Below are 16,286 nucleotides of genomic sequence, written 5' to 3' on the forward strand. Positions count from 1 at the left end.
TACTACACATATTTAATAATTTGTTAGAAAAAAGTGTAGTGCCAGAGGACTGGTGGATAGCTAACATAATAGCGATATTTAAGAAGGGGGATAGAACATGTCCAGGGAATTATAGACCAGTCAACTTAACATCGGTGGTAGGAAAAATAATGGAATCCCTATTAAAGGAGAAAATAGAAGAACAGCTAGAAACCAAAAACATAGTAATGAATAGTCAGCATGGATTTCAAAAGGGAAAGTCTTGCTTGATCAACCTCATGAATTTTTTGAAGAGGTAACAGAGAGAGTAGACAGTGGTAATGCAGTAGATGTAATTTATCTAGATTTCCAAAAAGCCTTCGATAAGGCACCCCATAATAGACTGATGAACAAGGTCAGAGAATGTGGAGTCAGGGGACAAGTAGCAGAATGGATAGCTGGCTGGCTTCAAGACAGAAAGCAGAGAGTAGGGGTAAAGGGTAGCTATTCACAGTGGCAGAAGGTGGGTAGTGGTGTTCCACAAGGATCAATGCTGGGACCACTGCTATTCACAATTTATATTAATGATTTAGACTTTGGAATCAAAAACACAACTTCTAAATTTGCGGATGACACCAAATTGGGTGGATAGTCAATACTGAGGAGGACTGCAACAAATTACAGGAAGACATTAATAAACTTGCAGAATGGGCATATAATTGGCAAATGAAGTTCAACACAGATAAATGTGAGGTATTACATTTTGGTAGGAAGAATAGGGAGGTCACTTATTACTTGGAGGGTGCGAGTCTAGGTGGGTTAGAGGAACGGATCTTTTTCAGGTTGGCAGGCTGTAACTAGTGGGGTGACACAAGATCAGTGCTGGAGCCTCAGCTGTTTACAATCTATATTAATGACCTAGATGAAGGAACCAAGTGTAATGTATCCAAGTTGGTTGATGATCCAAAGCTAGGTGGGATAGTAAGCTATGAGGAGTACACAAAGAGACTGCAAAGGAATATATATAGGCTAAGTGAGTGGGCAGTAAGGTGGCAGATGGAGTATAATGTAGGGATCTATGAGGTTATTCACTTTGGTAGGAAGAATAGAAAAACAGAATATTTTTTAAATGGTGAGAAACTTTCAAATGTTGGTGTTCAGAGAGATTTGGGTGTCCTCGTGCAAGAAACACAGAAAGCTAGCATACAGGTACAGCAAGCAATAAGGAAGGCAAATGGCATGTTGGCCTTTATTGCAAGGGGCTTGGAGTATAAGAGTAAGGAAGTCTTGCTACAATTGTACAGGGCCTTGGTGAGACCAGACCTGGAGTACTGTGCACAGTTTTGGTCTCCTTATCTAAGGAAGGATATACTTGCCTTGGAGGCGGTGCGACGAAGGTTCACTAGATTGATTCCTGGGATGAAAGGGCTGTCCTATGATGAGAGATTGTGTAGAATGGGCCTATACTCTCTGGAGTTTAGAAGAATGAGAGGTGATCTCATTGAAACATACAAGATTCTGAAGGGGATTGACAGGGTAAATGCTGAGAGGTTGTTTCTCCTGGCTGGAGTGTCTAGAACTAGGGGCCATAGTCTCAGGATAATGGGTAGGCCATTTAAGACCGAGATGAGGAGCAACTTCTTCACTCAGAGGGTTGTGAATCTTTGGAATTCTCTGCCCCAGAGGGCTGTGCATGCTGAGTCTTTGAGTATATTCAAGGCTGAGATAGATAGACTTTTGGACTCTAGTGGAATCAAGGGATATGGAGATCCGGCGGGAAAGTGGAGTTGAGGTCAATGAACCCATGACCTTCTGCCTTAGAGGCTTGTGTGCTACCATGAGCCAAGGCTAACAGCTGAGTACAGCTCAATAGGGTCATGGAAGGCGCTATATAAATGCAAGTCTTTCTTTGCCCTTCAGAATGATCCTGGAGGAGCAAGAGGACAGCATGCAACTTCTGCATCAGTACTGGCACAGAATGAAAACTGTGGGCCCAGTGACTGCGTAGGTCAACACTCTGGTCCTTTCTAAGTGAAAAACCTGCAGGTGTGGGTCTTCCCTTTACTGTCAGGACCTGTGTGCGTCAGTGCCACTGTGTTTAGAGTAAGAGAAAAGGTCGCGGGGTGGGGGTTGGAATAGTAAGTTGGGGGCAGCATCCTATTCGAACTGAGTCATCCGCAACATTTTGATCATGAAAGCAGTGACCTTTTCGAAAGGTTTAAAATTATCCGTTTGAAGTAATAGAAAACAAGTGTAAAACCAGGATGGGGTAATTGGATTGGAAAGTGGCAGCCTGCTCACAGAGAGCATTCTCATCGACTGACTCACTCCGTGTGAGATGCATCGCCAATTGTTTCCCCATGCTTTGGAAACATCAATCTGCACAATTACATCCATCTGTACAGTCACAGAGCAAGGGTCCCAATCAGTACTCTTTAATAATCATCCATTACAATTAGAATTAATTTTAACATCCTTTAGGGGAGAGGTTTTTTATGTTTCTGTTGTTTTCGGACTATTTTTGTTCAACCAATGAGGGCTAATGACATCCGAGGTTCTGAGGTCAACCATGGAAAGCCTTCAATGAACATACACAGCAAACCTCCAGGACTGACTGTATCTCTATTGCTGTTAAATTATCTCCCTCACACTGTCTGTCGTGTGTTATTGGTTGTATCTCTATCGATGTTAATCCAGCTCACACACACTGTTGGGCTCAGTAACTGCTTTCACTCAGCACACTGATAAATGCTGTATGTTTACCAATGTTAATTCAGCTCTCCCTCATTTAAACCCCCTCCCAGTCACCGCCATATTAATGGCTGTATCTCTATCGATTTTAATCCAGCTCCCTCTCACTGTCAGGAACAGTAACCCCTCCCAACCAGCACCCTGCATTAGTTTACCTAAATTTACCATTTTCTCTCTTTACTTGCTGGGCTAGGCAATTCCTGCAGGGATGGGTAGGTGATGTGCTCCAGGCCTCTTGTCAGTGCCATGTTTTAGCTAACTATTGCCTCAGCTCAGTATTGACAAAGCCAAAACAATTTTGTTCAGCACTTGCCAGAAATGTTGCACTTTCGGGCATTAATATAATTTCTCTTCAGAGCTATTTGCTCAGTGTAAACCTGCAGGTGCACAATCATAGAGTCATAACGACACAGAAGGAGGTCATTCAGCCCATCGAGTCCGTGCCGGCTCTCTGTAGAGCAATCCAGTCAGTCCCATTCCCCCGCTCGATCCCCGTAGCCCTGCAAGTTTATTTCCCTCAAGTGCCTATCCAGTCTCCCCTTGAAAACAGAGTGTCTCCGTTTCCACCACTTCCATTGGCAGCGAGTTCCAGGTCCTCACCACTCGCTGCATAAAAAGTTTCTCCTCACATCCCCTCTGTATCTCTTGCCCAAAGCCTTAAATCTGTGTCCCCTAGTCCTTGTACCATCAACTAGTGGGAACAGCCTTTCCCCGTCTAGCCTATCCAAACCCGTCATAATCTTGTACACCTCGATCAAATCACCCCTCAAACTCCTTTGCTCTAATGAAAACAAATCCAGTTTCTCCTTGTAGCTAAGGTCCCCCATCCCCGGAACCATTCTGGTAAATATCCTCTGTAACCTCTCAGGGGCCTTCGCATCCTTCCTAAAGTGTGGTAACTAGAACTGGCCTAACCAGCGCTTTATAAAGGTTCAGCATAACTTCTCTACTTTTGCACTCAATACCTCTACTTATGAAGCCCAATATCCCATATGCTTTGCTAACCACTCCCTCAATATGTCCTGCCACCTTCAGGGACCTATGCACATTAACTCCCAGGTCCCTCTGTCCCGGCACACTCTTTAAAACTGTGCCATTAAGTGTATATTGCCTCTCCCTGTTCCTTCTGACAAAATGCATCACCTCACACTTCTCTGTATTAAATTCCATCTGCCACTTGTCTGCCCATTCTGCTAGCCTTTCTATGTCCTGCTGCAGTCGATTAGTATCATCCTCACTGTTTGCCACACCCCCAAGTTTGGTGTCATCGGCAAATTTAGAAATTCTACTCTGTATTCCAATATCCAGGTCATTTATATATATCAGAAAAAGCAGTAGCCCCAGCACTGACCCTTGGGGAACACCACTGTCTACCATCCTCCAGTCTGAAAAAACAGCCATTTACCACAACTCGCTGTTTTCTATCCTTAAGCCAATTCCTTATCCAAGCTGCCACTGACCCACCTATTCCATGAGCCTCAATTTTGTTAACCAGCCTTCTATGTGGTACTTTGTCAAACACCTTCCTAAAATCCATGTAGACAACATCCATTGCATTCCCTTCATCAATCCTCCCTGTTACTTCATCAAAAAATTTAATTAGATTAGTTAAACATGATCTGCCTTTTACAAATTTGTGTTGGCTCTCCTTAACTAGCTTAAACCTCTCCAAGTGCCCGTTAATGTTTTCCTTGATTATTGTTTCTAAAACTTTACCCACCACTGATATTAAACTGACCGGCCTGTAGTTACTAGGATTGTCCTTACACCCTTTCTTGAACAATGGAGTCACATTTGCCACTTTCCAATCCTCAGGTACCTCCCCCGCATCTAGGGAAGATTGGAAAATTATGGCAAGTGCTTCCGCTGTCTCCTCCCCCAATTCCCTTAGCAACCTGGGAAGCAAGCCATCTGGACCAGGCGACTTATCCACTCTAAGCATACCCAGCCTTTCTGGTACATCCTGTCTATCAATTTTCACCCCTTCCATTGCTTCTACCTTTTCTACTTCGACCGATATTTTGTCAGCATCCACCTCCTTAGTAAACACCGATACAAAGTACTCATTGAGTATTCTAGCCTTGCCCTGCGCCTCTAAGCATATATCACCTTCTTTGTCCCTAATAGGCCCCACCCCGCCTCTTACTGCCCGCTTACTGTTTACAATCTTGGTGTCCTGTTCAACCTTAAGCTGAGCAGATCTTCAAAGCTCTCATGCAGTCCATTGCTAAGAATACTTCCACCTCTGGAATATTGTCTGCCAAGTCTGTACCTCATCCCCGCTGCCACTGAAACCTTCATCCATGTCTTTGACACTTCAAAAGCTGGATTCCACAATGCTCCCCTCACCTGCCTTGCCATCCCTATGCAAGCCCTACTCATCCAGAACTCTGTGGCCCATATTCTATTCTGCACACAGCCCCACACACTCCTCTCTCAGCTTCTTTATTGACCTGTGCACTGCTGCTTGTGAAACCGGGCATATAATCTCCTGCTGTTGCTTGGAAGGATCCAGTAGCAGAGAGGTTCAAGGCCATGGTGACCTTGACAGCCAATGACTGAGCCCTCCCTGTCCTGGATCTTGTCTGCAGGTTAGGATTAGGAAGATTAGGATTCAAAGCACCTAAGCCAGTGAGCAAACTTGGTGGATGCGTCCGCCTCCCGATTGTCTAAGTCCAGGCATGCTGGTGTGAGGATCTTCTCCATTATAAAAAAATCTTGTTAATAAAATTGATGCGCTATCAATTACTCAAAAGACTGAGGTTAAGCGAGTAACTAACAGGCTTTTATTAACAAGAGAATGAAGGTGTGCCTCGAGTGGTCGACCAGTCCAAAATACAGAGGGACTGTGGAGCAGTCACCTTTATACCTGGACTCGTGGGAGGAGTCAGCCGAGGCATGTACAGACATGTACACAGTGGAATACAAACACCCACACAGGCAGGTATAACAGTGGTTTACCACAGAAGACAACATGAGTTGCACTATGAGTACCTGCTGAATGAAGAGTAAGTGGCAAAGCCAGATCTCCTCAGCCATGTGGAGGTAGGCTTGCCTTGGTCAGTAGATATGGGTGGCGAGTTGAGTGTGTTGTGGCCCCAGGTATAAAGGTATCTCCCTCTCATGTCTCCTCACATCCTACTCTTCCTCTTCCAAAACCTACAGATAGAGTGATTTGCCCCAAGGGTTGATCATCTTCAGGACTGCGGTTGCAGCAACTTAAATTGCAACAGCCAACAGGTCATATATGAAAAATAGGGGATGCAAATAAATCCCCCAAAATGCAAAACTAGACCATAGCCAAAATGAGTAGGAATTGCAACAAGAAAAATGCAAAAAAATACCCCACAGAATGAAGACTGAGTACTGGAGCAGCACCAAGTTCTACAGCCAATATTGGTACGCCCCTTTAAGAGTACAATCTCCAAAACAGCTGAAGGTGCCTTCATTGCGGCGCTCATATTAAATGGGCACTCAGCGGCTTCAGCGCATTCTCGGCGCTGAACATCGAAGGTGGTGCTAACAGATAATTGTCACCGTGAAAAGTGCATTTACCCCCTACACTAAATACACAGCCTGGCTGCTGAATGGCATTCTCTGTATGTATCAGGTGAGAAACAGGGCGATGGCCTGCTCACCTGACTCTGAGCACCCCCATGGGCTGATCACTGGAGGCACTACTGACCATATAATTGCCTTGATGTTTGTAATAACAATATGTAATATGGTACACGAGTGAAAGTGTTCAATGCTTGCATATTTAAATTCGTTCTGTTTAAAAATATATATTGTGCTATTTCCCACCTCCCAAACCCGCGGCCTCTTCCACCTAGAAGGACAAGGGCAGCAGGCGCATGGGAACACCACCACCTCCAAGTTCCTCTCCAAGTGACACACCATCCTGACTTGGAAGTATATCACCGATCCTTCATCGTCACTGGGTCAAAATCCTGCCTTGCCAGCGACGCCCACATCCCATAAACGAATAAAAAAAACGAAAAGAAAAATTTCAACAGCAGGTCCTTTTGACTGACCTCAGTGTTCCTGGAAGAATAAGTTAGTCAGGGTTATCATTCTTAATCACTATTTAGCGACTGCTGTTGGAAATGCATGTGTATGGAGGTGCGGGGAGGACACGCCAGGGCTCAGCTGTGATTCCTCCTCCCTGCTACGACTGCCTGTTGATACTCATTGTAAGGGGCTTACACATGAGTAATATCAATGACGACCAGAAGGCAACCAGCGACCCCATGGACCTGTATCTCATCAAGGAGCAAACCCCTTTAGGAAAGGAGAGTGGGGGAGAAAATTGTCAGAGAAAACTCACAAGAAGAGAGAAAAAAGAAGAGGCTGAGGGAACCGTGGTAACAAGAGAGGTACAGAATGGAATTAAATATGAGAAAGGGATTGAAGAGCCCAAAAAGAAAGTAGGAACTGGGAAGAAATGTTAAAAGTAATTAACTGCTCCCCTTGCTCACTAACAAGTGTTATCCCAACTAAGTGGAAAACAGCGATGGTGCTACCCACAGGAGGTGATCAAAGTCAGACACCAACAGCTACTCCTTCTCTCCCCCTCCTCCCTGGTATACCAAAGGTCGTAGAATGCAAAGTTTTTCTTTATTCGTTTATGAGATCTGGGCATCGCTGGCAATGCCAGCATTTATTGCCCATTCCTAGTTGCCCTTGAGAAGGTGGTGGTGAGCCGCCTTCTTGAACCGCTGCAGTCCGTGTGGTGATGGTACTCCCACAGTGCTGTTAGGTAGGGAGTTCCAGGATTTTGACCCAGCGACAATGAAGGATCGGCGATATACTTCTAAGTCAGGATGGTGTGTGACTTGGCGGGGAACTTGTTGGTGGTGGTGTTCCCATGCGCCTGCTGCCCTTGTCCTTCTAGGTGGAAGAGGTCGCGGGTTTGGGAGGTGCTGCCGAAGAAGTCTTGGCGAGTTGCTGCAGTGCATCTTGTAGATGGTACACACTGCAGCCACGGTACGCCAGTGGTGGAGGGAGTGAATGTTTAAGGTGGTGAATGGGGTGCCAATCAAGCGGGCTGCTTTGTCCTGGATGGTGTTGAGCTTCTTGAGTGTTGTTGGAGCTGCACTCATCCAGGCAAGTGGAGAGTATTCCATCACACTCCTTACTTGTGCCTTGTAGACGGTGGAAAGGCTTTGGGGAGTCAGGAGGTGAGATACTCGCCGCGGAATACCTAGCCTCTGACCTGCTCTTGTTGCCACAGTATTTATGTGGCTGGTCCAGTTAAGTTTCTGGTCAATGGTGACCCCCCAGGATGTTGATGGTGGGGGATTCGGCGATGGTAATGCCATTGAATGTCAAGGGGAGGTGGTTAGACTCTCGCTTGTTGGAGATAGTCATTGCCTGGCACTTCTGTGGCACGAATGTTTCCTGCCACTTATCAGCCCAAGCCTGAACGTTGTCCAGGTCTTGTTGCATGCGGGCATGGACTGCTTCACTATCTGTGGAGTTGCGACTGGCGCTGAACACTGTGCAGCCATCAGCGAACATCCCCATTTCTGACCTTATGTTGGAGGGAATGAGAAACAGCTGTGACATTTCAATCACAACAGCTTTCCGATCAGCCTTAGAACCAACTGATCAGTTTGGGATGCCCTCAACCTCACAGTCCAGAAGCTCAGCGTGAGGTTAGATTAGCCCTCAACTTTTCCAAAGCATTTGAATAGGGTGTGGAGTCCCAGCTTCATAGCAATGCTCAATCTTGTAATGCCTTTAAATATGTGACTTCCTCAGAGGATGAAAGCTCTAGGCTTATTGAGGTGTATAGAATTATGAGGGGCATTGATAAAGTGGATAGAAAGGACCTATTTCCCTTAGCAGAGGGGTCAAAAACCAGGGGACACAGATTTAAAGTAATTGGGGGAAGGTTTAGAGGGGATTTGAGGGGAAATTTCTTCACCCAGAGGGTTGTGGGGATCTGGAACTCACTGCCTGAAAGGGTGGTAGAGGCAGGAACCCTCATCACCTTTAAAAAGTACTTAGATGTGCACGTGGGATGCTGAAACCTGCAGGGCTACGGACCAAGAGCTGGGAAGTGGGATTAGGCTGGGTAGCTCTTTGTTGGCCGGCGCGGACACGATGGGCCGAAATGGCCTCCTTCCGTGCTGTAACTTTCTATGATTCTATGATTCTTGCTATATGGATGTTCATCCTGTTAGTGCAACACCAATGCAGGAGACCTCAGAGAACATGTTTCGACCCATTCAGCTCTTCATTTTCCTCAGTGACTTAGCTACTTTTAACCTTTCTTCCAGTTCCTACTTACCTTTTTGGTCTTATCAATCCCTTCCTCATATTTTATACAATGTTTTCTCACGGCATCAGAGTGGTTATCTGAAAACACAGAGCAACTACTTTGAGATGTTGACAGAAATGGGCAATGGGCAGACAAATGGTGCATTACCTTTCGTGATTAAGTCAATCATTCTATCAAGAAAGCTTGGCTGTGGTTCCCTCCCATAGGAATTGCTAGATGAAAAAAGACCACGGTCCATCTAGTTCGCCTTCTGGTGTCCTTGTAGTCGCCTGACACAACGATAATGGAGTCATTGAATAATCATAGCAATCGATCTCCATCAATGAGTCTACAATAGACCCAAACATGACATGAGGAAAATCCCAATGGTTGAGAGCTTTGAGAACCAAAGTCAAAGGTCTAAACAGGTATACCGATTTGGATACTGTTGAGGGGGATGACTTACCAGGGGAAGGCAGCAGCAGCCAACTTCCTGGCACCAGGGGTGCTTCTGCTGCTCAGGAAGGGAGGAAAAAGAGTGGGAGAGCAATAGTGGTAGGGGATTCTATCGTAAGGGGAACAGATAGGCGTTTCTGTGGCCGTAGACGTGACTCCAGGATGGTTTGTTGCCTCCCTGGTGCCAGGGTCAAGGATGTCACTGAACGGCTGCAGGGCATTCTGAAGGGGGAGGGTAAACAGTCAGAGGTCGTGGTTCACATTGGGACCAATGACATGGGTAGGAAGAGGGATGAGGTCCTGCAGCAAGAATTTAGGGAGCTAGGTAGCAGATTAAAGAGCAGGACCTCAAAGGTTGTAATCTCTGGATTACTCCCGGTGCCACGTGCTAGTGAGTATAGGAACAGGAGGATAGAGCAGATGAATGTGTGGCTAAAGAGTTGGTGCAGGAGGGAGGGCTTTAGTTTCTTGGATCACTGGGCCTGCTTCTGGGGAAGGTGGGACTTGTACAAGTCGGACGGGTTGCACCTGAACCAGAGCGGGACAAATATCCTTGCGGGGAGGTTTGCTAGCACTGTTTGGGGGGTTTAAACTAAAATGGCAGGGAACCTGAGCAGGGAGACAGAGGAAAGGGAAACAGGGATAAAAGCAAAAGATAGGAAGGAGAAAAACAAAAGTGGCAGTCAGAGAAATCAACGGTTTAAATCAAACGTGGCCACAGTAAATAATAATTCTAATAGGTCTAAGAGCGTTAATAAAACAAGCCTGAAGGCTTTGTGTCTTAATGCGAGGAGCATTTGTAATAAGGTGGACGAATTGGCTGCACAAATAGAGGTAAATGAATATGATTTGGTTGGGATTACGGAAACGTGGCTCAAGGATGGCCAAGACTGGGAACTCAACATCCAGGGGTATTCGATATTCAGGAAAGATAGGCAAAAAGGAAAGGGAGGTGGGGTAGCATTACTGGTTAAAGAAGGGATTAATACAATTGTAATGAAGGATATTAGCTCTGATGATGTGGAATCTGTATGGGTAGAATTGAGAAATACTAAGGGGAAAAAAACATTAGTGGGAGTGGTATATAGACCTCCAAACAGTAAGGTGGAGGTTGGGGATGGCATTAAAAGGGAAATTAAAGAAGCGTGCAATAAGGGCACAGCAGTCATCATGGGTGACTTTAATCTACATATAGATTGGGCCAACCAAATTAGTAACAATACTGTGGAGGAGGAATTCCTGGAGTGTTTACGAGATGGTTTCCTGAACCAATATGTCGAGGAACCAACCAGCGATCAGGTCATCTTAGACTGGGTATTATGTAACGAGAAAAGATCAATTAACAATCTTGTTGTACGAGGCCCCTTGGGTCGGAGCGATCATAATATGATCGAATTCTTCATTAAGATGGAGAATGAAGTAGTTGACTCAGAGACTAGGGTCCTCAATTTAAATAAAGGAGACTATGATGGTCTGAGGAGCGAGTTGGGTAGGATTGATTGGGAAATGGCACTCAAAGGGTTGACGGTGGATAGGCAATGGCAAACATTCAAAGACCGAATGGATGAGCTACAGAATTTGTTCATCCCAGTTTGGCATAAAAATAAAACAAAAAAGGTGACTCAACCGTGGCTAACGAGGGAAATTAGGGATAGCATAAGATCCAAGGAGAGGACATATAAATTGGCCAGAAAAAGCAATAATCCTGAGGATTGGGAGCAGTTTAGGATTCAACAAAGGAGGACAAAGGGATTAATTAAGAAAGGGAAAATAGAATATGAGAGTAAGCTATCAGGGAACATAAAAACTGACTGTAAAAGCTTTTATAGATATGTGAAGAGAAAAAGATTGGTGAAGTCAAGCGTACGTCCCTTGCAGTCAGAATCAGGGGAATTTATAATGGGAAACAGAGAAATGGCAGACCAACTAAATTCATACTTTGGTTCTGTCTTCACAAAGGAGGACACAAATAACCTCCCAGAGATGCCGGGAAACATAGGGTCTGATGAAAGGGTGGAACTGAAAGAAATCAGTATTTGTAGGAAAATGGTGTTAGGAAAATTGATGGGACTGAAGGCCGATAAATCCCCAGGGCCTGATAATCTACATCCTAGGGTACTTAAGGAAGTGGCCCGAGAAATAGTAGATGCATTGCTGGTCATCTTCCAGAACTCGATAGACTCTGGAACAGTACCCATGGATTGGAGGGTAGCTAATGTTACCCCACTATTCAAAAAAGGTGGTAGAGAAAAAGCGGGGAATTATAGACCGGTAAGCCTGACATCGGTAGTGGGGAAAATGCTAGAGTCTATTATAAAAGATGTAATAGCAGAGCACTTGGAAAACAGTGACAGGATCGGACAAAGTCAACATGGATTTACGAAAGGTAAATCATGCTTGACTAATCTACTGGAATTTTTTGAGGATGTAACTGGTAAAATAGATAAGGGAGAACCAGTGGATGTGGTGTATTTGGGCTTTCAGAAGGCTTTTGATAAGGTCCCACATAAGAGATTAGCGTGCAAAATTAAGGCACATGGGATTGGGGGCAAGGTATTGACTTGGATAGAGAACTGGTTGGCGGACAGAAAGCAAAGAGTTGGAATAAACGGGTCATTTTCCGAGTGGCAGGCAGTGACTAGTGGGGTACCACAAGGATCTGTCCTAGGACCCCAGCTGTTCACAATATATATTAATGATCTGGACGAGGGAATTGGATGTAATATCTCCAAATTTGCAGACGACACAAAGCTGGGTGGGAGGGTAAGCTGTGAGGAGGATGTCGTGAAACTCCAGTACGATTTGGACAGGTTGGGTGATTGGGCAGAAACATGGCAAATGCACTATAATGTGGATAAATGTGAGGTTGTTGAGATACCGCGGCAAACATGGGAGTCGAGACCAGAGTTGGTGAAACACAACTGCTTTAATCTACATCATGGCAAAGAGAGAGCTTGAAAAGCCCGCGCAACCACTTAAATACTCCCCAGACAGGAAGTGCACCCGGCAGCCTGTCCCTGTGGGAAACAAGTTACTGGAGGAAAGGGCCCCCGGCTGGGGGCAGCTGCTGCCGGCAGTGTGCCTGCGTAAACTGTCCGTGCCGCCGTGAGCGGATTATGTCCAATGGTGGCGTGTCGCCACAGAGCTCCCCCCAGAATCCGCTTAGGAGGAGTGGACGAGTCGTGACGGTGGTCTAATGGTTCTGCCGGAGCGGCTCTGAGTGGTCGCCGGTCTAGTTGGTGGGGCCGGGCGGTTCGCCGCCGGCTGTGCTGGCTTGTTGGCAGGACGGCCTCTAGTTGGAGGTCGGGCCACGGGGACCTGTTCCCCTGGTTCTGTGTGTGCTGGTTTGAGCCGGTCGATGGAGACTGTTTCGACCCTGTCACCGAGTCGCAGCTTGAAGACCTTGTCCCCGGTTTGTAGTACCTCGTACGGTCCGTCGTACGGGGGTTGCAGGGGTCCGCGGTGCGCGTCGTGTCGCACGAAGACGAAGCGTGCCTGCTGTAAGTTTGGCGGGATGTGAGGTGCGAGTTCGCCATGTCGGTTGACCGGAAGTGGGGCGAACTGTTGAGCGGAAGAGAAAGAGTTGAGCCGCTGCTGTTTGGCCGACCAAGGCGTGGTAGCCTCCGGGAGGAATTCGCCTGGTACGCGCAGCGGTTGTCCGTAGACTAACTCCGCTGCTGAGGACTGGAGGTCTTCCTTGATCGCGGTGCATAGGCCTAGTAGCACCCACGGTAGGCGGTCAGTCCAGGTACTGTCCTGCAGGCTGGCGCAGAGTGAGGCCTTGAGTGACCTGTGGAAGCGTTCACAAAGCCCGTTGGCCTGCGGGTGGTACGCCGTGGTTCGGTGGAGCGTCACCCCGAGGTTGCGTGCTGTGGCCGTCCAGAGTTCGGAGGTGAACTGGGCGCCTCTGTCGGAGGTTATGTCGGCCGGTACGCCGAACTTCGCGACCCAGGTGTTAACGAACGCCCTGGCGATGTCAGCTGTGGTGGTGGAGGTCAGCGGCACTGCCTCAGGCCAGCGTGTGTAGCAGTCGACCATCGTGAGGAGATAAGTTTGGCCTTGCGATGGCGGCAGAGGACCGACGATGTCGACGTGTACGTGGTCGAAGCGGCGGCTGGGTACCTCGAAGTCTCCCAGGGGTGCTTTTGTGTGCAGCTGTACCTTAGCCCGTTGGCAGGCGAGGCAGGAGGTGGCCCAAGTCCGAACATCTTTGCTGAGGCTGCGCCAGACAAAGCGCTGGGAGAGGAGTTTGACGGATGCGCGGGAACCCGGATGGGAGAGCCCGTGGAGCGCATCAAAGATGCGGCGGCGCCAGGTTGCAGGGACGACCGGCCTGGGTTGGCCGAGTGAGACGTCGCAAGTGACTGCCGTGGCTTCGGGCCCGTGCGCGACCTTGGCTAGGCGTAGCCCTGGCAGGCTGGTAGCTGCCGAGAGGAGGTCTGGGTCCGTGAGCTGGGCCGCTGCTAGTTGCGCGTAGTCGACCGCGAGGTGATTCGTGCAGATGGCGGGACGGGAAAGGCAGTTGGCGACAACGTTGTCTCTACCGGAGACGTGCTGGATGTCCGTGGTAAACTCGGACACGGCCGTGAGCTGGCGTTGCTGCCTAGCGGACCAGGGTTCGGTGTGCTTGGCCATCGCGTATGTGAGCGGCTTGTGGTCCACGTACGCGGTAAAGGGACGGCCCTCCAGGAGGAATCTGAAATGGCGGACCGACAGGTGGAGCGCGAGGAGCTCGCGGTCGAAAGTAGAGTATTTGACCTCCGGGGGGCGCAGTTGGCGGCTGTAGAAGGCAAGTGGCTGCCACGCGCCATTGACCCACTGCTCGAACACGGCTCCGACCGCGTGGTCGGAGGCGTCGGTGGTGAGCGCGACCCGGGCATCGGCCCTCGGGTGCGCGAGCAGGGTGGCGTCGGCGAGCGCGTTTTTGGTGGCGTCGAAGGCGGCTGACATGTCAGTGGTCCAGGCTACGGCCATCTTGCCGGATTCACCTCGGAGGGAGTCGTATAGGGGCTTCATGAGGGCTGCTGCTCTGGGGATGAACCTGTTGTAGAAGTTCACCATCCCGAGGAACTCCTGGAGGCCCTTGATGGTTTTGGGGCGGGGGAATTGCTGGACGGCCTGCACCTTGTTGGGCAGGGGGACGGCCCCAGCAGGGGTGATGTGGTGGCCGAGAAAATCGATCTCGGCTAGGCCAAATTGGCACTTCACCGGGCTGAGGGTGAGCCCGTGTTGGGCTAGGCGCCCGAACAGGATGCGAAGGTGTTCGAGGTGTTCCTGTTGGGAGGAGCTGGCCACGAGAATGTTGTCTAGATAGACGAATAGGAAGTTCAGGTCCCGGAGGACTGAGTCCATAAGGCGCTGGAAAGCCTGGGCTGCATTCTTGAGGCCGAAGGGCATTCTCAGGAACTCAAACAGGCCGAATGGGGTGATGACGGCCGTTTTGGGGATGTCCGCTGGGTGTACGGGGACTTGGTGCTAACCGCGCACCAGGTCGACCTTGGAAAAGACAGTTCGTCCGGCCAGTCGGGCTGAGAAGTCCTGGATGTGCGGCACCGGGTATCGGTCGGGGGTGGTGGCGTCGTTGAGGCGGCGGTAGTCCCCGCAGGGGCGCCAGCCTCCGCCGGGCTTGGGGGCGATGTGGAGGGGCGAGGCCCAAGGGCTGCTGGAGCGGCGGATGATGCCGAGTTGCTCCATGGTGGTGAACTCGGCCCGCGCGATTTCCAGCTTGGCCGGGTTGAGTCTGCGGGCGTGGGCAGAGACCGAGGGGCTGGTGGTGGGGATATAGTGCTCCACACCGTGTTTGGCGGCTTTGGCCAAAAAGGTCGGGTTGGTGAGGGCGGGAAACTCAGCTAGAAGTGCCGAGTAGTCGTCCGTGGCTCTGGCGAGGCAGTAGATCGTCAGGCCGGCCGAACGGGCCGGGGTGAATGCGCCAGGGATGGGAGCCATAGTGTTGATGTCGACGAGGCGGTGCCTCGGAATGTCGACAAGGAGGCCGTGGGCGCGTAGGAAGTCGGCGCCGAGGAGTGGGCAGAGGACCTTGGCTGTGAGGAACTCCCAGCGGTAGCGGCAGCCTGCAAGGTCGAGCGTGACCATGCGGGTGCCGTATGTGCGGATGTCAGAGCCATTGGCTGCGGCCTGCATGATACCCCGTGAGCCGCGTTGGATTTCGAGGGCGAAGGCGGGGGTGATGCTGTGCTGGGCTCCTGTGTCGCACAGAAATCGGCGGTTGGTGCTGTCGTCGGTGACATACAGTAGGGACCCCTTTTGCCCCGCGGCCATCGTGGGGGCCGGTGCGGGGGGGGGTTTGAAAGTGCACGGTGGCGTGCAGCGTTGGGCCCTAGTGCCAAAACGGGTGTGGTAGTAGCAGTGACCCGGAGTGGAAGGGCGGTCGGGCCTAGTGGGCCGGGGAGACCGCGTGGTCGTTGCCGTGAGGTCGGGCGCGACGTCGCGGGCGGTCTGCGCGGAGAGCAGCCGGTCAGCCTTTTCGGCTATCTCATTCAGGTCCGTGGAGCCAGACTCCACAATGAGTGGGCGGATGCTGGCGGGGAGCTGCCGAATGAAAAGCGTGCGAAAGAGGGCGCCGGGGTTTTTGTCGTCCGAGAGGGACAGCATGTGGGAAAGCAGGTCCGACGGTGAAGCTTCACCAAGGCCTGGGAGGTCGAGGAGTTGGCAGTTGCGCTGGTAAGAGGGCGCCTGAAATTTTTTAAGAAGCGCGGCCTTCAGATGTTCGTACTTGCCTTCCACTGGTGGATCCTGCAGCGCTGCCCAAACCTTGGGAACTGTGGCGTAGGTGAGAGAGGCGATGAGGTAGTCGTACTTCGTGGCGTCGACGGTAATGCTTCTCAGCCGGAATCTG

The sequence above is a fragment of the Somniosus microcephalus genome, chromosome 15 (assembly GCF_052327205.1).
Source record: "Somniosus microcephalus isolate GS21.2 chromosome 15, FLI_Smic_1.0, whole genome shotgun sequence".
Classification (NCBI taxonomy): Eukaryota; Metazoa; Chordata; class Chondrichthyes; order Squaliformes; family Somniosidae; genus Somniosus; species Somniosus microcephalus.